At 37.4% G+C, this 23,818-nt stretch overlaps 1 protein-coding gene across 8 annotated transcripts in view; it reads left to right on the forward strand.

Annotated features, from left to right (window-relative positions):
* SSBP2 (single stranded DNA binding protein 2) overlaps positions 1-23,818 on the forward strand; it is a 402,471-nt gene that overhangs the window by 101,310 nt on the left and 277,343 nt on the right. The window contains exon 1 of one of the 8 annotated variants that reach the window (XM_072606245.1): positions 16,639-17,154. The exons of the other annotated variants lie outside the window; for them this stretch is intronic. The gene's annotated coding sequence lies outside the window, so the exon portion shown is untranslated. Of the gene's footprint in view, positions 1-16,638; positions 17,155-23,818 lie in introns of those variants that run through there. 8 annotated transcript variants of the gene reach the window in all.

Genomic DNA, 23,818 nt, shown 5'->3' on the forward strand with positions numbered 1-23,818 from the left:
AACTTTATTGGAAGTTACTATCAATATTATTGTTGCCGTTCCACAGGTGAGCAAACTGAAACTCAGAGACATTACCTTACTTGCTACTGAGTGTCACAGGTGGGATGGGTCCAAGTTCAGCATCCTGGTACATAACGTTGCTTTTCCTTTCCTTGATGTCATCATTACCTTCATACTTGTTATTGCATTTGGTGAATCCTTAATGCATAAACTAGGTATAAATAGCAGGACAGGTTTTTATTTCAACGTCTCCCAAGGTGACAGTGGATTTGCTTGAACCCCTGCTGAGGGGAGTAAAGTGTCCACACTCAGGGGAAAAAGAAATTGTAATAAGGATCACTTATCAACCTGGAGTTTCATGTCGCTGGGTCAGTTGATTTCCTAAAATTAAACTGTGAATTAATATTTCAGGAAGATTGTAGTTAGCTCCTTGGGGTTGGGGGGAGGGGAAGTGCCCTGTTGGACAAGATGTCTATTGAAAATAGTTTTCACTGAGGAAACTTGGAGAATTCTCCTATCATTGGCCAGTTGCTAGAGTTTAGATATAACAAATGCGGTACAGCAAGAGAGTGCTTCCCGGGGTTGTTAGCAGCAACAAAATAGCTTAATTTCATAATGATACCCAGAAACTTCAGTTTGGAAAAACAGGGAATCAGAATGGTTCTTTCCATTACCTCTCCCCAAGTTTCACACCTCAGGCTATTACTTGGCTAAGGTTTTGTATACTCCTTGTGATAAAACTCAATTTCTCTCTCCAAGTTTCTCTTCCATTGCTCTCATTGCTTTTCCTGTTCTTTCTTGAATCACTCTCATTACATTTAAAATATTTTAATCTGTTTAAAACAAACTCATCATTTCTTCTAGTAATATAAATTGATCTTGTGAGCAAGTTGTGTTTTACTCTGAGTAGGTGTTTGTAATTCTCCTCTTCTGGGTTGTATCTTAGTATCTCTGGTCTCATGTAGCCTGTAACCTTTTATCTTTTTGTTTGCTTGTCTATACATTCTTCAAGCAATCTGCTCTTGGCGGCCCCATATAACTGACTTGCCTGGGAGCTCTGGGACTCTGATCCAGTGCTATCTGGGAAACCTCCAGTCCTGTTGACCTGAACTGATGGCTGAGTCCAGGATCAGCTCTGGGTATCTCCATACCTCTGGCCTTGCTTGGAGCTCTGAGCACTGAGTACCTGATCTAAGTCCAACCTTGTTCCATAGTTCCTGCTGGGGTCCCTTGACTATAGGTCAAATTTCTAATCTGACTGAAAAGATGACTCTTTATGGTTTCTTATTTGTTTCTCTATCACTCCTTGAACTGGTTTTTGTCTCAGTTCATTGTTGAAGTAGTTGTGGGGAGAGCTGGACTGTACTACTTCCTCTTACTTTTCCGTATTAACTGGTCGTTTCTCCCTACCTCTTAGACTAGAAGTACAGAATGAGAGAACTTTTCAGCTATGACCAAGGTACCACTTTGTTTGCTTGACTCTGCTTATTTGTTCTGGAGGTGGGGGAGCCGAGGGGGAGAGAATTTAGGGAGACAAAGGCTCTAATTACAGTGGTGCCATACAAGGATAAGAAAGGAAAGAGCATTAATGAAGCATTTGAAAAAAATATGATTTAGAACAGAAAGAAATCAATAGGGAGACAGATCCAAGGAGTGCAGGTTTGGAACTAGGATGTTACGTTTTCAATATACTTAAAACCAGATTATACATAGTAGAGATTTGCAGTTTCATATAGAGTCTTCTTTTCTTGTTCTTTGTAAATGAAAGTGTTCATGTTTGTGGATATTTGGCAAGTTTACAATGATAAAAACTTCAAACTAAAATTCTAAAAAACCCAAACAAACATAAACGACCACAAGCTACCCCCCTCTCCAAATTTGGTTTTTCAATAAAAATATGAAAACAGGAATTTTACATATAGAGGATTAAAGATAAATCAAGACTTTCAGTACTCTTGCGTGGTCGCCAAGTCAAGGATGCCAAGAGTGGGTGTTTGACACACAAACTTTTGTTTTATGACCCTGTTAAATGTATGGGTTTGCAAAGGCAAGAGTTTCTTAATAGTAGTTGGATTCTGATTTTTCACACCTCTGTAGCACCAGGTTCTAAACGTTGCTGAAACATTTGATCAAGCTGATCTAGTTTCACTGTTAGTATAAATGTTTCCAATCCCACAAATGGCTTTGCATTTGCTGCCAAGTGCTTCCTGACATCGTTTAGTTAGCTACAATCTGGCTCACTCCAGAAGCTTCAAAAAAATTACCCAAGAGCTACATGTAAGAGTTGTTGATTATTTTTGATCCATATTAGGGTGGCTTTAGGGACCCTGGAAGCCCTGTTCTGGCTTTCATTGACCTTTTCCAGACCCAGACTTGGACCAAAAAACAAGGAGCTGTCCATATCTGAAGCCTTTCTTGTCTCTGGTCCAAGAGGAGACAGAAGAACTTTTGCAATAAAATTCCAAAGAACCCCACCCCCTGTCTCCAGAGCAGCCCAATCCATCTCCCAGGACCCTAGAACCAACTACTGTCATTTCTTCCTTTCTTCCTTCCCCTGCTTTTCCCATATTGGCAGCCAGTCTCCTAGAATTGTTGTGGGGCTTCCCAAGTACCTTAGATAACCCAAACAAAAGGCAGCCCCCCAATTTTGGACCCAAACTGGGCCAAACAACATCAGTGCCAAGTAATGAACAAAAAGAATAGTAAATCTTTTTGTGGAAAAGCTTGAAGCCCTTCCTGGAGATTTTTTGTTTATGTTATCAGGGAACAATGCCTTATACTTGGACAACACTTTCTGGTTTTTATAGTAATAATATAATACACATAGTACTTGAAAGGCTATGCAGTTTCTTCACTGTAGCCTTTTGCAGTATAGAGAATGTATTACTATCCTCATTTTACACAAGAAGAAACTGGAATGTGAGCTCCTTGAGAGCAAGGACCATTTCTTTTTCTTTTGGATGGTCATTGCTTAGCATAGTTCCTGGCACCTAGAGAGCAATTAATAAATACGTTTTGCCTGCTTGATTGACTTTCAGATGGTCACACAGTTATAAAGTTGAGGCACTGGTCTTTGAACTTACCTCTCCTAACTCTGAATACAGTGGGGCTTTTTTCCACTATACCACATCACTTCTTATTTAAGCAAAAATTCTAACTAAATATGCCAACTTACTCTTTAAAATTTTTAACTAAATGTAACAGCTTAATTGTTTTTGTATCTTTTTTTTGGTACCTAGAGACTAGTCCTTTTCATATCTCTTGTAATCATTGAATCCTAATAATTCCATTAGCTAGATAAGATGGATATTATCATTGCCATTTTACAGATGGAGGAACTAAGGATCAAACTGGCTTTGTGACTTGTCTGAGGTCACTTAGCCAATAAGTAGCAGTGCCAGAAATTGAACCCAGATTGTCCAATGTTCTTTCCACCCTCCCTCTCTTTAAAAAAAATACCATAATAAAATGCATCAATTTATTCCTTATCATCCCATTTCTATTTTGTTAAGGTCTAGCAGAATATTTTAGATAGCTATTTTAACTTTGCTATGATGTATTCTTTAGAGCCTAGGCTGAAGGATTGCATTGTAGCTGAGGCAGTGCTATATTGAAATAGGTATTTCATGGGAAGTCCTACTCTCCCTACTCTGATTAAGTATGAGAGGCATCATGAAGTCTCCTGAACAGGTGATTCCTGCTACAGAAAATCAAAGAAGCCATACAGACCAGATACATTAAAAATTCTTCATTATCCAGCCTCAGCTGGGTCCTTTCTATAGGAAGGCAGTCCTTTTATTTATTATTTAATAAATATAATTTATTATGATCGAGTCCCCATTTCACTCCCTACAGAAGTCATGCTAAACCTTTTCCTCCTTTCCCAAGCCTCTCTTACTCCATTCTGTGTCTCAGGGGACAACCTTGCCTCTTAAGTCAGAAAATGAAGACCATCTGAAATGAGCCTCCTCTCCTTCTCTTCATCTCAAAGCTCCTTGGCACATCATCTCCTTTCTTCTCCATTCCCCAGTCCCTTGAGAAGGAGGTGAGCCTTCTCCTTGCCAACGCGAACCCTCCTCCATATGTGCTTGATCCTGTCTTCCCATCTTTTCCAGTAAACTGCATCCTCAATTTCCCCCCTCTGTAAATTTCAATATTTTCCTAGATATTGGTTATTTTCTACCTGCTTTCAAACATTCTTCTCAGGTTCTTCCATCCTTAAAAAATCCTTCATCCTATCTTGCCCTTAAAAAAGGATACTGTCCTTTATTTCTTCTCCATTTGTCAGCCAGACTCCCAGAAAATGTTACAATATTTACTTCCACTTCTCCTCATTTATTCCTTAACTCTTTGCAGTCTGGCTTCTGGCCTCACCAATGAATTGAGACTTCTCTCTCTAAAGTTACTTGTGATCTCTTAATCACCAAATCAGATGATCTTTTCTCAGTCCTTATTCTTCCCAACCCGTCTGCTGCCTTTGATATGGTCCCTTGTCCTCCTGGAAGTCAGGCTCTCATCTCTCTGTTTCTATGTCACTGTTCTCTCCTTCCTTGCCTCCTACCTGACCGACGAGTTTTTCTTCTGATCCTTTCCTAGCTCATCATTCGGAGCCTTGTTCCTCCAGGCTCTTTCCTAAAGCCTCTTCTCTTTTCCCTCTACACTCTCTGGGTAACTTTATCAGCTCTTAAGTTTGACAATTATCTCCATGCAGATAACTCACAGATCTATATATCTAGCCCCAGGCTCTTCCCTGAACTTCAGTCCCACATCATGAATTGCTGCTGGACATTTCAAACTATGTCCTCAAGACATCTTTAACTCAGTAGATCTAAACCCTTACTCATTATTCCTTCCCTCTTCCAAATTTCCCTCTTTCTGCCAAAGGCACTATCATCTTTTCAGATTCTGAGGTAAATAATGGTGGCATTCTCTTGGATTCCTCCTTCTCCTTCACCCTAGGTAACTAATCATTTGTCAGATCTTAGCTTCCCTGCCTTCACAGCCTCTCTCACTCCCACCCCAGTAGCTTGTACAGCTACCCCAGTGATCGGTGCATCTCTCATCTCTCACCCAGAGTATTACAACAGCCTCCTAATTGGTCTCTCTGCTCCACGTCTCTTGCCACTGTAGTAAATCTTACACACAGCTTCCAAAGAAATTTTCCTGCAGTGCAGATCTGACTATGTGACTACCTTAGTCAAATTCAGTGACTTCTTTTGTTTCAAAGATTAAGTATAAACTACTCTGTTTAGCATTTAAAGCCCTCTACAATCTTACCCCATCTTATGTTTCCCAGCACATTGGACATTACTACCCCTTTTGCGCTCTGTAATCCAGCCACAGTGGTCTTTTCCTCACACAGGTCATTCCACCTCCTATCTTATGTGCTTGCACTGCACTTACTCTTTACCTCCCACTGGTACAGTCTTTCTCTTCTTTCTAGACAAGGCATTCTTAACGTCTGGGTGGTGACTGTCTTTAAAAAAAAATTGAAAACCATATTTCAGTATAATTGGTTTTCATTGTAATCGTCCTATGCATTTAATTTATTTAATTCATTATTCTGAGAAGGGGTCCATCAGCTTCACTGGGTTAACAAAGGGGTCCATATGACAAACAAAAGATTAAATATACCCTGTTTTAGACATAGCTCAAGTACCATTTCCTACACAATTTCCTGACCCTTCCAACTGCTAGTGCCCTCTGTCCCCAAACTATCTTGTGTTTAACTATGTTGCACATATGTGAGGTTCTGTATACATGTAAATATATGTGTTTGTGTACTGAATTGCATTTTGAAGTCTAGGTCTCTCTCACTTGTCCTGGCTGGAAGTTCAGTGGGTACTCATGACCACCAGCCTGATTCTGATCTGTGTGGACACTCTAACCTGCTCTGGATCTTTCTGACTTGGTCCTGTTCTCCCTTCCTTAGGCACCTAGTGTCCATTCACTTTCTGGGGCTCGTCACATTAGTGCTGGACTTAGTGTGGACTTGATCAGCCTTAAACTTGCTACAGCTCAGAATCTGTATTTAAATCCCTTACCATATCCAGTCTGTCTCCTTAGCTCCTTGCGTGTGGAAGTTACGTTATTCTTTATACTTGTTTCTCTAGTGCCTGACTTACAGTGGGGTGGCACGGAGTTTAATATGTTTAATATATTGATAGTTGTTATCATAGTCATAGGGGAGGCAAGTTTGGAGACACTTTGATTGCCTTCTGACTCAGAACTAGACTAGAGGTAAGGGAGATAGATGTGGTGACTCCAAGGATGGGGTCAAATTTTTTTTTTTTAAATCAAAGGGTCAATATCGATCAGTCAATAAATCAACCAATACTTATTAAGTGCCTACAACATACCAGGCTCTGTGCTAAGCACTAGGGATACAAAAACGAGGCAAAAGAAAAACTCTGCCCTCAAGAAACTTACAGTCTAATAGGGGAGACAGCATGTAAACAAATGTAGACAGAGTAAGCTAAATACAGGATAAATGGGAAATAATTAACAGAGAGAAGGCACTGAAATTAAGAGGGTTTGGGGAAGACTTTCTATAGAATGTGAGATTTTAGTTGGGACTCAAAGAAAGCCAGGGAGGTTGGATCTATATTACACTGATTTTTAGGTTACTTGACAATGTGTTATCGCTGTCTAATAGTGTCTCATCCAGGCCATCTGAAGTTTAGATTCCAAAATTCAGTCACTTTCATTGAGACCTTGAGTTTTTTGGAGGGAGTTTGTTATAATAATTGAGTATTGCAAAATCTCATTAGCCTGATAAGTCTATTTGAAACAGTGTATCCTACTTCCTGATTTATGTACTTGTTAGGAAAAAAAATCTGAACCTGGTTAATTCAAAGTTCATTTTTTTCCAGGTCTTTTGTATCTCTCATTAATGTGATTTTATTTTTTATTTATCACTTGAATTGCATCAGATTGTAATAAGAGAAAGTTATTAAATATAGATGTGAATTAAATGGCAAAATAGAAAGTCTGCAAGACAGCTGGCATAATCTTGATATTTATATAAGACTCCTAATAATAAGTTATAAAAATGAGCAATAATCTTAATAAATCTTTAATTCATAATACCTTTTCAAAAAAAAAGTATTGGATTAGAAATTAAAAGACTTAGATTTCAATTTCCAGTTTTGTTATTAACCGATGAGTGATCTTGGACAAATCTATCACTAGACTTAGAGTTAGACTTTGGTTGTCATTTTCTAAACCTGAGAAAACCGTCTTCTAATGCCAATGTTGTTGTTCTAACTCGTTCTTTATTATAGCTAACGTATATTTGCAATTTAATTACCTTAGAATCCATCTCATTTATAGATGTGAGGCAGTGGAGCGGAGTGGGAAAACCCTTGGATTTAGATTTAGAGAGCACAGCCTGTTTAACCTTGGGAAAGTTACATACTCTTCAGGCCTCAGTTTATTCCTCAATACAGTGAAGAGTCTTGGACTAATTGACTTCAGATATCCTTGCTAGCTCTAAATCTCTGATCATCTAATTTTATTTCTGTGGACATTAGTTTCCTCATTTAAAATGATGAAATTGAATTCTGATCTTTGAAGTCCCTTCTACTGCCAATATTCTGTGATTTTGAAAAATTAAATTAACCTTCTTGCTTATTTTTAATATTAATTTTTAATTTATTTAATAATTTTAAATGAAACTTTGCTATTTTTCTAAAAAAAATTTCAATTCCAAATTCTTTTTCTCTCTACTCCCTTACCTACCCCATTGAGAAAGGAAGAAATGTGATATTCATTATACATATGAAGTCATGTAAAACATTTCCACATTAGCCTTCTTTCAAAAAAGAAAGAAAAATAGAAAAAAAGTGAAATAATGCTTTAATGTACAATCAGAATCTCTCAGGAGATTGATCAGAGAAGCTAAGTTGTTCAGAGCTGATGTTACAATATTGTTGTTACTGTGTACAGTGTTTTTACATCAACTCATAAAATAAACCTCTCCAGGTTTTTTTGAAATCGTTCACTTCTTCCTTTCTCACATTACGACTGTATTATATCATAATCATTTACCACAACTTCTTTAGACATTCCTCATCTGATGGGCATCCCCTCAATTTCTAATTCTTTACCACCACAAAAAGAGATGCTACAAATATTTTTCTACATATGAGTCCTCTTCCTTTTTCTTTGATCTCTTTGGGATATAGACTTAGTAGTGGTATTACTGAGTCAAAAGTTATTCACAGTTTTATAGTCCTTTGGGCATAGTTCCAAATTGTTCTCCACAGTGGTTGGATTTATGTCCAAATAATTAATGCATTCATGTCCCTATTTTCCCACATTCCCTCCAGAATTTGTCAGTTTCCTTTTCTGTCATATTTAGCCAGTCTGATGGATACGAGGTTGTGGTACTTATAGAGTTATTTTAATTTGCATTTCTTTAATTATTAGTGACAGAGCATTTTTTTCATATGACTATAGGTAGCTTTGGTTTCTTCTTCTGAAAACTGTTCACATACTTTGACACTCACATCAGTTTTATAAATTTTACTCAGTCCCCTATATGTTTGAGAAATGAATGATTTATTGGAGAAACCTGCTATAAAAAATTTTCCCCAATTTCCTGCTTTTCTTTTGATTTTGGCTGCATTGGTTTTGTTTATACAAAACTTTTCATTTCATGTAATCAAAATTTCTTTTTTACCACCTGTGATCCATTCTGTCTCTTATTTGGTCGTGAACTCCTCCCTTACCCATGTATTAGAGAGGTAATTTTTTCCATGCTCTCCTAATATGCTTATGATATCACTCTTCATATCAAAATCATGTATCCATTTTGACCTTATCTTTATATGTGCTGTGAGATGTTGTACTGTGCTTAGATTACTTAGACTACTTTCTAGTTTTCCCAGCAGTTTTTGTCAGATAGTGAGTTCTTGCCCCAATAGTTTGGATCTTTGGGTTTATCCAACCCTAGGTTACTGTAGTCATATTGTATGCCTAATCTATTCCACAGTCCACTACTCTTTCATAACCTACCAGATTTATTGACAATTAGTGCTTTGTAATAAAGTTTGAGATCTAATTACGTGTAGACTTATCTTGCTTCACTTTTTTTATTGATTTCTTTGATATTCTTGACTTTTTATTCCTCCAGATGAGTTTTCTTATTTTATTCTAGCTCTATAAAATAGAGCTTTGATTGATATGGCACTGAATAATTAAACTCATTTAGGTAGAATTGTAGTTCTTATTGTATTGACTTGGCCTGCCCATATGCAATCAGTAGTTCTTCAGGTGTTTGGAACTGACTTTATTTGTGTGAAAAATGCTTTGTGGATTATGTTCATATAGTTCCTGTATGTCTTGGCAAGTAGACTCTCAAATATTTTATGCTGTCTGTAGTTATTCTAAATGGAATTTCTCTTTCTAGCTCTTCGTGCTGGGTTTGGTTGGTAACATATGGTAATGAGGATGATTTATGTGAGATTATATTATATCCTGCAACTTGGTTAAAGTTCTTTGTTGTTTCCTCTAGTGTTTAGTTGATTCTCTTGGGTTCTGTACGTATGGACCACTGCAAAGGTATATATCGCTACAAAAAATGATCGTCTAGTTTCCTTGTTGCTTACTCGTATTCATTCATTTAATTTACTTATTTCTTGTCTTATTCCTAGAACTCGTATTTCTAATTATTGTACGATAATTTAATAATGGTGGTAGGTTGGTACAATGTTGAATAATATGGGGTGCAATATTGAATAATAATGGTGAAACAGTATTGAATAATATTGAATATTGTACAATTTTGAAAAATAATGGTGATAGTGAACATCTCTATTTTCCCCTAGATCTTCTTGGGAAGGATTCTAGGTTTTCTCAGTTCCAGAGAGTGCATCTTTTTGACTTTCAATAGATGCTACTCACCGTTTTAAGAAAAGATACAAGAGGCAGCTAGGTGGTTCAATGGATAGGGCACCAGCCCTGGAATCAAGAAGGCTTGATTTCAAATCCGACCTCAGACAGCAAATAGCTATGTGACCCTAGGCTAGTCACTTAACCCCCGGATTGCTTACCCCATGCACCCACATAAAGAAAAGCTTCATTTATTCCCAGTTTTCTGATGTTTTTAATAGCAATGAGTATTATTTTCTATTAAAAGCTTTCTCTGCATCTGTTGATATAATCATATGATTTTTGTTTTCTTTGTTAATGATATGGTCAGTTATGCTTTTAGTTTTCTTAATATTGAATCAGCCTGACATTCCTCTTATAGATGCGAGTTGGCCACAGTGTGTGATTTTTGTGATATGTTGCAGAGGTCACCTTGCTCTAGCATTTTATTTAAAAGTTTTATACCAATATTCACTAGGGAAACAGGGCTATTCTTTTTCTGTTTTTGCTTTTCCTGGTTTAGGTATCAAAAGTATATTTGCATCAAATAAGAAATTTGGTATTTTTCCCCTTCATTACCTGTTTTTTGAAATAGCTTATGTAGTATTGAGATGTATTTTTAAGTCTTTTAAAATGCTTGGTGAAATTTGCTTGTAAATAATCTAATCCTTATCTAATCCTTATGATTTTTTTTTTTTTGTTAGAGAACTCATTTATAGCTTGGTAGGGTTATTTAAGTATTCTATTATCTCCTCTGTTATTTTGAGCAATTTGTATTTTTGTAAATCTTCATCCATTTAATTCAGATCATCAGCTTTATTGGCATATAATTGGATAAAATAGCTTATAATAATTGCTTTAATTTCATCTTCATTGGTTGTACCTTCACTCTTTTCATTTTTGATAATGGCAATTTAGTTTTCTTTTTAAGAATCAAATTTACCGTTAATCAGTTTGATTCTTGTTTTTTCATTAACCTAGCTCCCCATTTTATTTATCAGTTCAGTGGCTTTTTTACTTTTAATTTTATTCTTTTCTCCTTTATTTTTTCAGGATTACCATTTTGGTGTTTAAGTGGAGAATTTTAAAGTCATTTTCTTCTCTAATGTTTTTGTTTAGTTTTGTTTTTTTGTTGTAGTTGATCTACCCTTTCTACCAACTGTTTAGAGATATAAAATTTTCCCGAAGTATTGCTTTGCCTGTATCTCAGAAATTTTAGTATACTGTTTCATTGTCTTTAATGAAATTATTAATTGTTTCTATGATTTGTTTTTTGACCTGCTCATTCTTTAGAATTAGATTTGTTTCCAATTAATTTTTAATGTATGCTTCCAAAGTCCTTTATTGAATGTGCTTTTTACTGCATTATAGTCTGAAAAGGATGCATTTGTTTGAGAGGTTTTCATATTGTAATACAGGGTCAGTTTTTTGAAGGTGCTATGTACAGCCGAGAAAACAATATACTCCTTCCTGTTCCCATTCAGTATTCTCCGGAGGTCTGTCTTATATAACTTTTCTGTCCTTAAGTTATTCCTTATTTATTTTATCATCATATTTGTCTAGATATGAGAGATTTAAATTGAGGTCCTCCACTATTATAATTTTACTATTTATTTCTTCTTGTAATTAACTTTTCCTTCAAGAATTTATGCTATGCTATTTGGTATACATGTTTAGTATTGATATTACTTTATTGTCTGTGGCATCTTTCAGCAAAATATAATTTCCCAGATTACTTTTTGTAATTGGATCTATTTTTGAATTTGGTTTGTCTGAGATCATGAATGTGACCACTGTTACTTTACTTCAGCTGAAGCATAATAGATTCTGTTGGAGCTCCTTGTTTGTTTCAAGCTATTTGTCCTTCTCGAAGAGGGCCATGACATCAGGAAGATGGTGCCATAACTTGCAAGTAAATTGGATTTAAGTACGGGAGGGCTGTGCAGTTACCAACCTCACTCTCTCCTCCAGAGTTATCTGGGTCCAGTAGCTGATGTAGATCAGGATGACTGAAGGTGGCCCCTGTCTGCTTCAAGTGTGTCTCTTGTAAACCACTTCCTGTTGGTTTTTGATGCACTCTGCTGTCTGCTTCCATTTCATGGGTCTGTTCATCAACTTTTTATTCAGTTATGATTTTTAGCTGTCCCTTTCCTTCTGTTCTCTTCTTTTTATTATCTTTTTTTTACCCTTTTCCCTCCTCGAAAGTCTGTTTTGCTTCTAACCACTGCTTCCCTTAATTTTTCCTTTCTTTTATTTCCTCACCTTTTTTTCTACTTAGTGCTTTCTGCCTCCTACTTCCCTGTTAGGTAAGTCTCTCCCCAGGTATTTGTGTGTGTGTGTATGTGTATGTGTATGTGTGTGTGCATGCATGCACATGCGTGTATTGTGTGTGCATGTGTGTGTGTGTGTAATTCCCTCTTTGTATCAGTTCAGATGAGGGTGAGATTCAGGTGTTGCCAGGTCCTCTTTATTTTCTCCTGTGTAATAAAAATTCAGCGAGATGTTTCACATTTTCATCTATTTTTCTATTCTTTTGACTTTGTCTTATGGTTTCTTGATGTCTCATGGAGTCATTAGCTTCTACTTGACTAATTCTAGTTTTTAAGAAATTATTTTCTTCATTGAAATTTTGTATCTCTTACCATTTGACCAATTCTGATATTGTCAAGTTAAGTCACCATCTTATTTTCTTCAATATTTTTGGTTCTTCTTGTATTAAACCATTATTTTTTTTCATAATTTTCTTGCATGCTTCTCATTTCTTTTCCCAGTTTCCTTTTACCACTCATTTGATATTTAAAAGTTTTTTTTGCTATTTAAAAAACATCCTTGCTTTTACTCTCTTAGAAATTCTTGTTGGAATTGTGTACAATCTTATTCTTGTTTGTAGATGTTTTCAGGTCATTTGTCTTTGAGTTTGTTTCATGGGCTTCCCTGTCATCGTCATAGCTTTTTATGGTCATGTTTTCCATTTCTGTCATTTGCTCATTTTTCAGCCTATTTCTTGACTTTAAACTTCATAGTAGAGTATTGCTCTGCTTACTTCTGTGTGGGGGAGGGGTATGGACTGTCCTGAGCTTCAGGCTTTTATGTCCTGCTATTTTCACACCTAGTTCTGGGGGCCTGCAAGTTTTTGGTGCTCCTGAGGTGGTGAGATCAGGGAGAGGTGTGGTCACTGATCTGCTTTACATCTGGTTTTTATTTAGGTTGGGACCCTGCTCCCTTGAGACCACAAGCACTCCCATCCTCCCTGGAAATGTAACCTAGAACTGGGTAATAGTCAATGGAGTTGCTAAATGACTAGCACTTGGCACAGGCAGTGGGGTTCCCTGTAATTTTTTCTAACGAGATGTTCAATCCCCAAACCATTTCTAAGCACTGAGTACCTCTGCTACTGCTGCTCCCACCATCTCTTCCAAGGCTGACAGCTGGTGAGCTCAGCTGCATTGAGCTCCCAGCCAGCCAGCCAGCCTAGTGCTGCATTCTTCTCTTTCTGTCCTTCTAAGCTGTCCTGGGCTGGAAAAATGACCAACTCTGACATTTTGTTGGTTATGCTGCTTAGAATTTATTTTGGCAGACTTTTTAAAGTTGTTTAGAGGAGAATGTTGGGAGAGTTTGGAAAAAATGCTCATTTACTCTGCCATCTTGGGTTTGCCCTGGCCATGGCTTTTTAAGAATAACTCACTTTATGTAATGCTTTATAACTCACAGTATCTTTTCCTGAAAACAACCCTGAAAGGCGGGTAGTTTAAATATTATTACTCTTATTTTACAGATGAGGAAACTGAGGCTTAGTGAGGGTAAGTGATTTATACAAGGTTACTATATGTTCATAAGGGAAGAAGGTCAAGTTTAAATGTGTCTTCCAAATACAATTCCAGCAGTCTTTCTAATACTCTCACGTGTATGTTGTCACGTGTCATGAGACAACATCTTGGGGCTTCCTTCCAATTCTAACATTCTGTGATGTCAAAACAATTTTAAGTTATATATTTTTCAGTTTACTAAAATAATTACTAAAAGTATGCAATTCATAGATCATGAATGAAGTTCACAGGGGCATATATTTGGAGTTGGAAGGAATCAGAGCAGCATGTAGTTTACTACCCTCATTTCCTATATGTGCAAACTGCAGCTCTGAGGTTAAGTCAGACAATCCAGAAGCAAAAGAAGCAGGACTGAGACCCTGGTCCCCTGACTTAACATTCAGCCCTTCTGAGCACTAGACTCTCATTCTAGCTCAGTGATAGCAGTTATTAGTACATTACCTATTGCCTTGGTGGATCCAATTTGTGTTGTCTTCTCTCTGCACCCACCACCCAAAAACAAAAGAGGGAAACTCCTGCCTGTTGTTTTTACTCTTTGCTGTTGTCTCTTCTTTTGAAGAAATGTTTGAAGTTGGTAGAATAAGGACATGGGTAAGATGGTTTTCTTTTAGTTCTTTTCTTCTGTATTTAGAGTGAATGACTGATGTCCCTTACACATTTATTCAGAGTCTGCCATTAGATGGTGATGTGCCATGTTAAAAAAAGACACACAAACTGATTGGATCCCAGGCTTTATAAAGAAGAGCATGGAGTCTAGAACAAGGAAGATTGTAGTCCCATATGCTCTGCCCTGGTCTGAGCACATCTGGAATGTTCTGTTTCTTTCAGCAGAAGTGCATTCCAGATATGAAGGCTTCCAAAGGAGGATGGCCATGCTGAGGAAAGGACTCATAATGGATGGAATTAGTGATATTAAAGCCTGGCGAGAGGTCTAAAGGGGGGAATGGGGTAGGTAATGAGCACTGTCCTTCAGGTATTTGAAGGGCTGCTGCGAGGAAAAGGTGTTGTCCTTGTTTTGTTTGGGTAAACGAGCAATCTGTGTAAATTGAAGATGGGCTGATTTTGTTAGAGTATGGACATTTTTAAATGATTACAGGTATTCAGAACTGGAATGGGCTGTTTGGGAGTAAGGGAGTTTCCTAATGTGAGAAGGCGGGTGTTCCATTACCCTTATTTTAGTCATTGGAGAACACCGAAATTGATTGACTTAGTCAATCTAAGGTATCAACTATGTCTGAATAAGACCTAGATACTACTTTTAATTCAGTGAATCAAGGGCATTAGACTAGTTGGAAAAAAGTCTTGATCAATTTGGAAGAAGTGGAAGCCATTGGGTGAAATGAACTCATTTCACAGGAAGTATATTAGGATTGGCTGAGGATGTTCAGTTATGTCCTGTGGGTTTTATAGAAAATAGTTAAGCTAGCATGGAACTTATCATTCTAGTCTGGCAGCCTAGAGGCAAGAGAGGTTTTAACCAAGCTCCTGAGAAGGGAATTAATTGAGGATGTTGAGAGGTTAAATATGCATCTCCTTCCCCAGTTTGGCTAGAATAGGGCCTTGTGAACTTGGGAATTTCAGAGGATTTGAAATTTCTATCAGTGTCCTAGCAGCATCAGCAGAACAGCTGACAGCAGCGTCTGCAACAGGAGCTGAGGACAATTACATAGATTAATTTCTCACAGTTGTAAGTAGCTTTGTACTCTGAAAAGCTTAGTAAAAACAGAGTCATCACTGTGCAAGAGGAGAGAGAGAGAGAGAGAGAGAGAGAGAGAGAGACAGACAGACAGACAGACAGAGAGACAGAGACAGAGAGAGAGAGACAGAGGGAGAGAGGGAGAGAGACGGAGAGAGAGAGGGAGAAGCAGAGAGAGAGACAGACAGACAAAGAGAGACAGAGAGGGAGGGGGAGAGAGAGAGACACAGAGAGAGAGACACAGAGAGACAGAGAGAGACAGAGAGAGAGACAGAGGGAGAGAGACGGAGAGAGAGAGGGAGAAGCAGAGAGAGAGACAGACAGACAAAGAGAGACAGAGAGGGAGGGGGAGAGAGAGAGACAGAGAGAGACAGAGAGAGAGACAGAGGGAGAGAGACGGAGAGAGAGAGGGAGAAGCAGAGAGAGAGACAGACAGACAAAGAGAGACAGAAAGGGAGGGGGAGAGAGAGAGAGAGAGAGAGAGAGAGAGAGAGAGAGAGAGAGAGAGAGAGAGAGAGAGAGAGAGAAACTTGACTATAAATAGATGGATTCAGGGAATGTTAACATCATGAATGGATCCATGAGTTCTCTTCCTGGATTGGAACACTAACAATATTATTCTGGAGAATGAAACACTTTGCTTTCTTAGAAAAAAAGAAACGCTGCAATGCTAAGATTATTAAAAAGGACAAAGATACTGAGCCTTCAAAATTAGCTTCAAAAGTTAATTGCTTATTGAATTAAAAAAATGATCATATATTGAGAAAACCACAGGGTTTATTTATACTTAAATCTGCTGCACTTACAATCAGCTACAATCAATTACACTGCATACAGTAGCTAAGACACATCATCCAGGACCAGACCTGTGTGTGGTGAGATGGGCACCTGCCTAAGATGTGATTTGAAGGGGTCACACGAGTTGTCCTCCTTTAAGTCTGATCTTTCATCTTGTCATCGTTTCTTAAGTTCCCAGATTCTTAACTTCTTGGATCTAAGGAATTCAATACTCTTGTAAAATATAAAATATTTTTATCAGAAAGGGATAATTTATTAACCATAATAACGTATTAAAATTTTAGCAGTTTCCTTAATGAGTCACTTCATCAAAGTCTTACAAGCATCAGGTACAGGATACCCAAGTGGTCTTGGTTTGTGTTTTTTTTTAATTTTTGGTGGTGTATTGGGATAATATGAAGAAAGTTTAGGAGCCTAAAGTCAGTTCTGGGGGTTAGGGGGATAAGGGTGGTGTTGTCTTAGATGTCAGGGCCTTGGACACAATCAGCAGAAAAGTCATGAAGAAGAAAAAGGGGGAGGAAATATACAATGATTGGGAAGAATGCACTGAAAATAATTTTCCTATAGTTTGTGGTTTTGCCTGGGGCTAATACTGTTACCATCTATACATACCAGCTTTAAAATATAAATCTTGTGTTTTAGCAGATTAATTTATCAAATTAATATAGGTAGGAAATCCTTTGAAGGCATTTTCCTGGAGTGAAAAATCTGGCAACAGCTAATAAGGTGATCTAATTGATTCTAATTTGTTGTGGATCTGTAGGAAAGAGACCATCTGGAAGATAATGAGAACCTAAACCACATAAGATTTATAGATTAAAGGGAACAGTTTAAATTGCTCTCTAGAAGCTCGGTGGCCAGTGCAGACTTCAGACCACTGCTATCATGAGCTCCATCAGGAGGCAGCGCATTTGTATCACTCTGTTGAAGCTGCTCAGGATTTTTTCCTGGTAACTGGAGGTAAGAGGAATTGTAGTAGTTTTGTCTGAAGGTAACCAGAAGCATGTGGTGGATGCTGATGGAAGTGGGCACTCAAAAATACTTGTTTGTCATTTGGCAAATGAAGTGGCAGCTTGAAAAAACTGGATGCCTATTAGGCAATGGTCAAAAACTTAAAAAGTGGATTAGGAAGTTATGGAGAAATTAGCAGCGGTAAGTTTTACAAGTGAAACGAGCATTTCAGTTTGAGGCTCAGGTTGGAAGTAACTAAAAATCGTCTCCACCTACCTAATGATGTTTATGTTTTTCTAACTGAATACAGCTCAAAAATATTGTGAGTAATAATTAAATACCATCCATAAACAGCTATTGAGGGAGACCCTGTAAATACATACTCTTCATCATGTTACCAATGTGTTTGTGAAGAGTTGTGTGATAGTCAAACTATATTTTATTGCACCATGATAGGATCCAATACGAACTTTTAAAAAAATGAATTCTTCTGTTAAGTGAACAGATCTGAATTAATCTTATTTTTGTGTTTCAGATTTTGTTAAAATTGGGCATGCTTTTGTATTTAACTGAGCTGTGACAGAGATATTTGTGTTTCACATGATAAGTATCTATGTAAAGTGCTTATTCTTTGTGGGGTTCCTTAAAATATTTTTCATCACATAACGATGTGATTAATTATGGGTCCTCATTGAAATAAATTGTGATTTCAGTCTAGTTTCTAGCATGTCTTAGGAAATGCTTTAGATGGAAGGCACTTCTTAATTATTTATGAGTAGATAATCTTTTTTGCAGTGACCATACCCCACTTTTAATTTTGGCTATATATCCTGCCTTCTGTTTCCTCTCTACTTTTACAATGTGACAATGAACAGATGTAGTTGACCATTTAATTTGCATTCCCTCAGAGTCCTTTCTGATGGGAGGTAATATCCTTGGTCTTCTGTTTATATCATAAAAGCTCTTCATTAATTTGGGTTAATGACCACTTATAATTGAAACAGTTTTAGATAAATTAATATTTATTAAATGGCTATTGTGTGCCAAGGATTTTGCTATGAACTAAGACTACAAAGACATAAATGAAGCAATCCCTGCCTCCAAGGAGCTTATATTCTAGTGAGAGAAAGAAAACCAAGTACCCATAAAAATATGTACAAAATAGATAAAAGGTAATTTGAGGGGGACATATCTGATACTTCAGGAAGGCCCCCCCTCATTCAGGGGGTTAGTCATCTGAGCTTTATAGGAAGTACAAGAAGTAGAAGTCAGAAAACAGCATGCAGTAATAAAAAACATTCATTTAATGTGGTGAGGCTTACAAAGTGCTTCATTGTTATTGCATCCTATCCTCACAACAACCCTGGTGAGGTTACTTCTATTATTATCATCCCTATTTTACTTACACACCTTTGTGGGGTTATATAACTTGTCCAGGTTGACGCAGCACAATTCAAACTCAAATCCTTCTGATTCCAGTTACATTTTTCAAGTAAAGGAAAGAATTAATGCTTAAATCAAAATTCAGTGGATGGATGATTTCCAAAGTAAGTGAGTTTAAAACCTTATAAATAAAAACCCCTATGTCCCTGTCAGGAAAAAATCAGTTTTCATGAGAGTGTTTCCATTGAGCAAATAATACTTTTTTAAAAATGCTAAGCCTTAGTCTGTGTTAGTAGCAGTTATAATAGATGCCACCTACTGGCAGACATTATAGACAAATGTTAAATTCATATTTCTTCCTTTGTCCAAATGTAATTTGTGGTAAGGTCAATTTAAGATAATTATATTTAATTGTTAGGTAATTTTGTTGTTCAGATATTACAGTTTACATGTTGGTCGCATGGGAGATGCACAGTAAATTCTTATTGAGTCAATGTTCCTAAATCTGTAATGAATTTTAGAATAGTTTTTAACGAGTATTATAGTTCAAAGATTAATGAAACTTCCTTAATTTAGAATAACAAGAGGAAACTAGTCTTGAATTAGTAAAAAGCTCATTTACGTTTTTAAGGAAATAAAGTTTTATCTTTTACCTATAATAAACTGATAGCTACGAAAGATTCCAAGGAGAAGGGCTAGTAGATTTACTTATAGCAAATTAGCAGATGTAACTGGCCCTGATATCTGCTGAATTGTCTAATGGTTACTTATTAAATGGATTTGCAAAGTTTACCTTTCATAAACAGGCTAAATGTTCATTCCTATTGTACACTTCTACTCCAAACTTGGTTGCACCTTTGCTGATAACAGGTTTTTTCCAAATACAAAATCTTTTAAATTAACAACTTGCCTTAAAGTGTTCTTAAAATTTCACATTTCTTTGCCTTCTGAAGTGGATTATAGCGCACATAATATAACATTTTCTTGACCCTGAGTCATCATGGCCAACCTTAATTATTATACCTTTAGGTGATATATATCTTGTTATACATAACAATATATATTCACTTAAGTATAATTAATATAATTAGCATATAAAATATAATAGTACATATGATAACATATAACACACATATATATGCCCTTAGGTAGCAGTAGAGTCATTGAAGTTTGTATTGGCTGTGGTGCTGGCTCTCAACCAATTGGCCCTAGGCTACTGTGCTTGTTGTACCAAATTGAAAATTGGGTGCTTTTTATTGGTCATATGATTTAAGAGCTGGGAGACTTTTGTAGCCATAGAATCAGATCTAGATCTGGAAGGTACCACAAAAAATGGGTTCACGAAAAGTTAGACTACTAGAGAATGATTAAACAGCGACAACAGAGGCTATCTTGTCCAACAGTTACGTTTTGTAGATGTTGAAACTAAGGACCAGAGAGGTTAACGGACAAACCAGGATCCAGCCTCTTCAGATGACAGGCCTTTACCAAAGAGGGAACTGCAGCTCAGAGAGATTGTGACTTGCCCAAAGCCATATACAGAAGAACCTGCCATTTCTTAATCCTTTCCCCTTCCCACTCCTATGGTTATGAGCCTTCTACTTTGGGTCTGGATAACAGAAAACTTAACTTGTTAGAAATGTGAATCAGTTGAGAGTAGATAGGTTCTAAGTGATAGCATAAGAGCTCCCTAATGAGGAAGCTTGGGCTTTGATAGTCAAAAACAAAACTAGAGGAAAGCCCCCAGTGCCAGTACCTTTCAGTGGTAGCATACTCTTAGAAAGTTAAGGGAAAGGAATTGCATTTGCATTGGCGAAGGGCTGTTCATGGATGAAACAATAGATCCTTCAAAATACTACTGCCACTTTTTTGGTATATTCTAACTGTGCAGAACTTTACATCTTACAGAATTTGTACATGAGGAGTAGTCAGGAAATTGAGGGGGTAATATTAGATGGGTAAAAGTGCTATTTGAATAAGTACTACATAATCTCTATTTTTTTTCATAAATAGTCATGAGTTCTGTAGTTGGAGACATTTGGCTTCTTCAGTTTAGGTTGGCTGTTAGCTGTCACAAATCTCCCTGTCCTGCTTTTTCGTTTCTATTTTTTATTTCACTTCTAAGGTTTATTGTGAGTGGATGGTGACCAGATGGACAAGGTAAAGATAGTTCTCTTGTTCTGATATACCTTCAGACAGTACTGAGAGAAAGCAGAAGTTTTGTAGGATTGTTGAGCTGAATTTTTAGAAGATCTGTGATTGGTAATAGCTTGAAAATTAGAACAAAATTACATATTCCATAATTTAAATTGTAGGAGTTTCTTTTATCTACTTTTTAAAATGTGAAGACTGTTTTATAGTTTTTAATTCATTCATTATTAAAATGCTAAGTAGTCTGATAGACTTGGAGAACCTTAGCACATAGTAGGCACTTTCTTGCTTTCTAAATGCTTACTTGGCCCCTGAAGTTGCATCAGAAACTCAAATTCTATAATTTTATACACCTTTTTAAAATATGGTGATTTTAAGTTACGGAGTCTCATGAAACACAATGTAATGTGTGAATTAAAGCTGTAGTCACCATTAAAGCTAATTAGCCCTTCTTGAAGTTGTCTGGCCTAAGCTTCTAAGTTAGAGCAATACAATTTAAGTCTGTTGTGTTGTATGCCCTCAGTAAATGTTAATTGATAAGTGGGTCATTAACCATCTAGTTGAACAAGATGGCCTCCAGAATAACCTAAAATCCAACATTACTTCATTTGTAAAGCATTGATCATTCTTTGCAACCTTAGATGTTGCTTCTCATACAGTAGCTGACACTTAGGCATGTCCACAGCTAAGATTCACGTCCTCTGAAGGAGAGATGCTCTAAGGATTGAAGAGTCCTATCCTGTGATTTATTAAAAAACAATACTGTGTCATTTCCTGGCAAATAAATGTAACAGGAATACTGGGATTCTATTCTGATGGAAATTATGAATACCCTCTTTGAAAGGTTCAAGTTCCCTTGGGCTGTTGTGAGGAACTGTTTGTTCCCTCTTAAATAACAAGCCCTCCATGCCAGCAACCTTACTAACATGAAGATAATAGCAGAATAGAACAGTATCCCTTTTCACCTTGGGTCCTTTTATACCTGCACAGAAATTTTCCTGTTCCATATTAAAAGTTATCTTTTTTGATATCTACAAAAGGTTGCTTACTTTAAAAAAAAATAAACTTGTCTTCCTTACTATAAGATACTACTGGCATGATTGGTAGAATGATTGGAACAACTATGGGAAAATCACCATGAGAAACTGTTCAACAAAACTTTCAGTTCTGTAGTTGTTTACCTTTCTACACTCAAGGTCCAGAACTACTGTCCAACATGAGTCAGTATAATTTGATGTTTTTGCTACCACTGTTCAGTTCCTTTTTTTTTTCCATTAAATTTGTAGCATAAGTTCTAGGCTTCCTCTCCCAACTCATATTCACACTAATAGATCAAGTCCCCTGACGGTATTTTACCTCTGGGATTCTAGGAGGTAGCCTTTAGGAATTTGTAGTTTTTCTAGTACTGTCACTCATGAGTCCCTGACAGCATGCCCCTGAAAGCAGTTGACCCATTAACATTTTCCCAATATCAGTCAACTTCTTAATATTAATTTACTTTTACAAAGAAATGTTTATTGAGAATATGTAACAAGGACCAGAGTATAGATGTCTTCTCTAAGCCAGGGCCCTACTCTCTTCTCTACACATGTATTAAGTCACTGGGGAGAATGCACTCAAACTTGTTCCTGTAGAATAATGCCTCCACCCCAGCCATCGTGGGGTAGATGGATGGCTTGTATGGTGGGGGTATGGGTAGGTCCTGTTAAGTCCTTTTGTCTTTTTGAGGAGTCCTCACTATGTTCACAGGTGACTTGGCTGCCAGATCATGTCACTGCTGGGCTGACTCAAACAGTATGTTCCTCAGGACAGGCTCCTCACTGGACTTGGCTACTGTTGCTACTTCAGCCCATGCTGAGGGGGACTTTTGGTGACTTCCAGCTTGTTGAAGCTCTCAAAATTCTGTTCTATCCCTGATATTATTCACCTAAGATCAAGAAAGAATACTATACATAGAAACAGAAGTAACAGCTGTACTCTGCAGTCAGAGCCACACGAAGGGGTTGCTTGGTGGGGAGATGAGGTAGCCAGTAGTAGATCATTGCCTGAGAACTGTCTCCACAGCCTCTTTGTCCAGTTGCAGGGCCACCTCTTTTTCCTCCTACCAAGCTATCGGGGAAAGAGAGAAGGAGCATCAGTTGAGCCTTTGGTATGCACGCTTTCTAAATGCATACACTCAGTTCTGGCTCAGCAGCGATTAAAAGGCTTTTGGTCAAGATGTAGTAAACCAGTAGGAAACAAATCAGAGAATCCCTGTCCCATTGCCAGTTTCTGGAAGCAGGCTCACCCAACAGATACATAAATTAGTTGCTATTGTGTTTGTCCTTCGTTGCCATCAGAGGAATGATGACATGACTTGCGCTTGACTCTGTTCTGAGTGAGGGAGGCTGTGCAGGTCACCAGCCTGGCTTCTCCTCCAGAGCCACCTGGGTCCAGTGACCAGATATTCATCAGGATGACTGGAGATGCCCCCCAACCCCCATTACATAGATTAGTAGCAGGCAGAGGATATATTGCACATACCCTAAGATTAGACTTTCATTGGGTGATCTCTCCATTACACATTCAGATTTCAGTGAGTTTCAGTGTTGTAAAATCTTCCCCCACCCCTCTCATTTTAACTGGATGTTTTTTCTCCTAGAGTATTTGGCCTTTAGATTTTTGGGTTATTTTCCCTAGTTCCTGTTGTTAATATTAGCAATATCTCTGCTTATGATACTGCTGGTGTATATAGGGTTTTTGTTGTTGTTGTTGTTTTGTATAGAGATGTTTTTAAAGCAGATCAGCTTCCAGATTGGCTTTCTGGCTTCTAATCTCTGCCCCGTCCAGTTCATCCTATGGTGCATTCTGCCTCCAGAGACATCTTCCTACAATAGCACTCCACAGTGCCTCCGAGAGGAAGTCTACATTCTTCTGCCTCAGACTTAAAGTCACGCACACCCATTCAACCTGATCCTTCCCTGGTTACCAACTCTCTGCTCTGATCTCTTGAATTTCCCTCAAATAGACCCTGTTCCATTCTCTCTCTGTAGGATCTGCTCATGTTAATTCACGAGCCTGCCTAGAATTCTTACTCTCTTTTCCAAGCTGCTTATTCAAATTGTATTCATCCTTTATGATCGAACTTAAGCTAAGCTCC

This window comes from Notamacropus eugenii, chromosome 4 (genome assembly GCF_028372415.1).
Source record: "Notamacropus eugenii isolate mMacEug1 chromosome 4, mMacEug1.pri_v2, whole genome shotgun sequence".
Classification (NCBI taxonomy): domain Eukaryota; kingdom Metazoa; phylum Chordata; class Mammalia; order Diprotodontia; family Macropodidae; genus Notamacropus; species Notamacropus eugenii.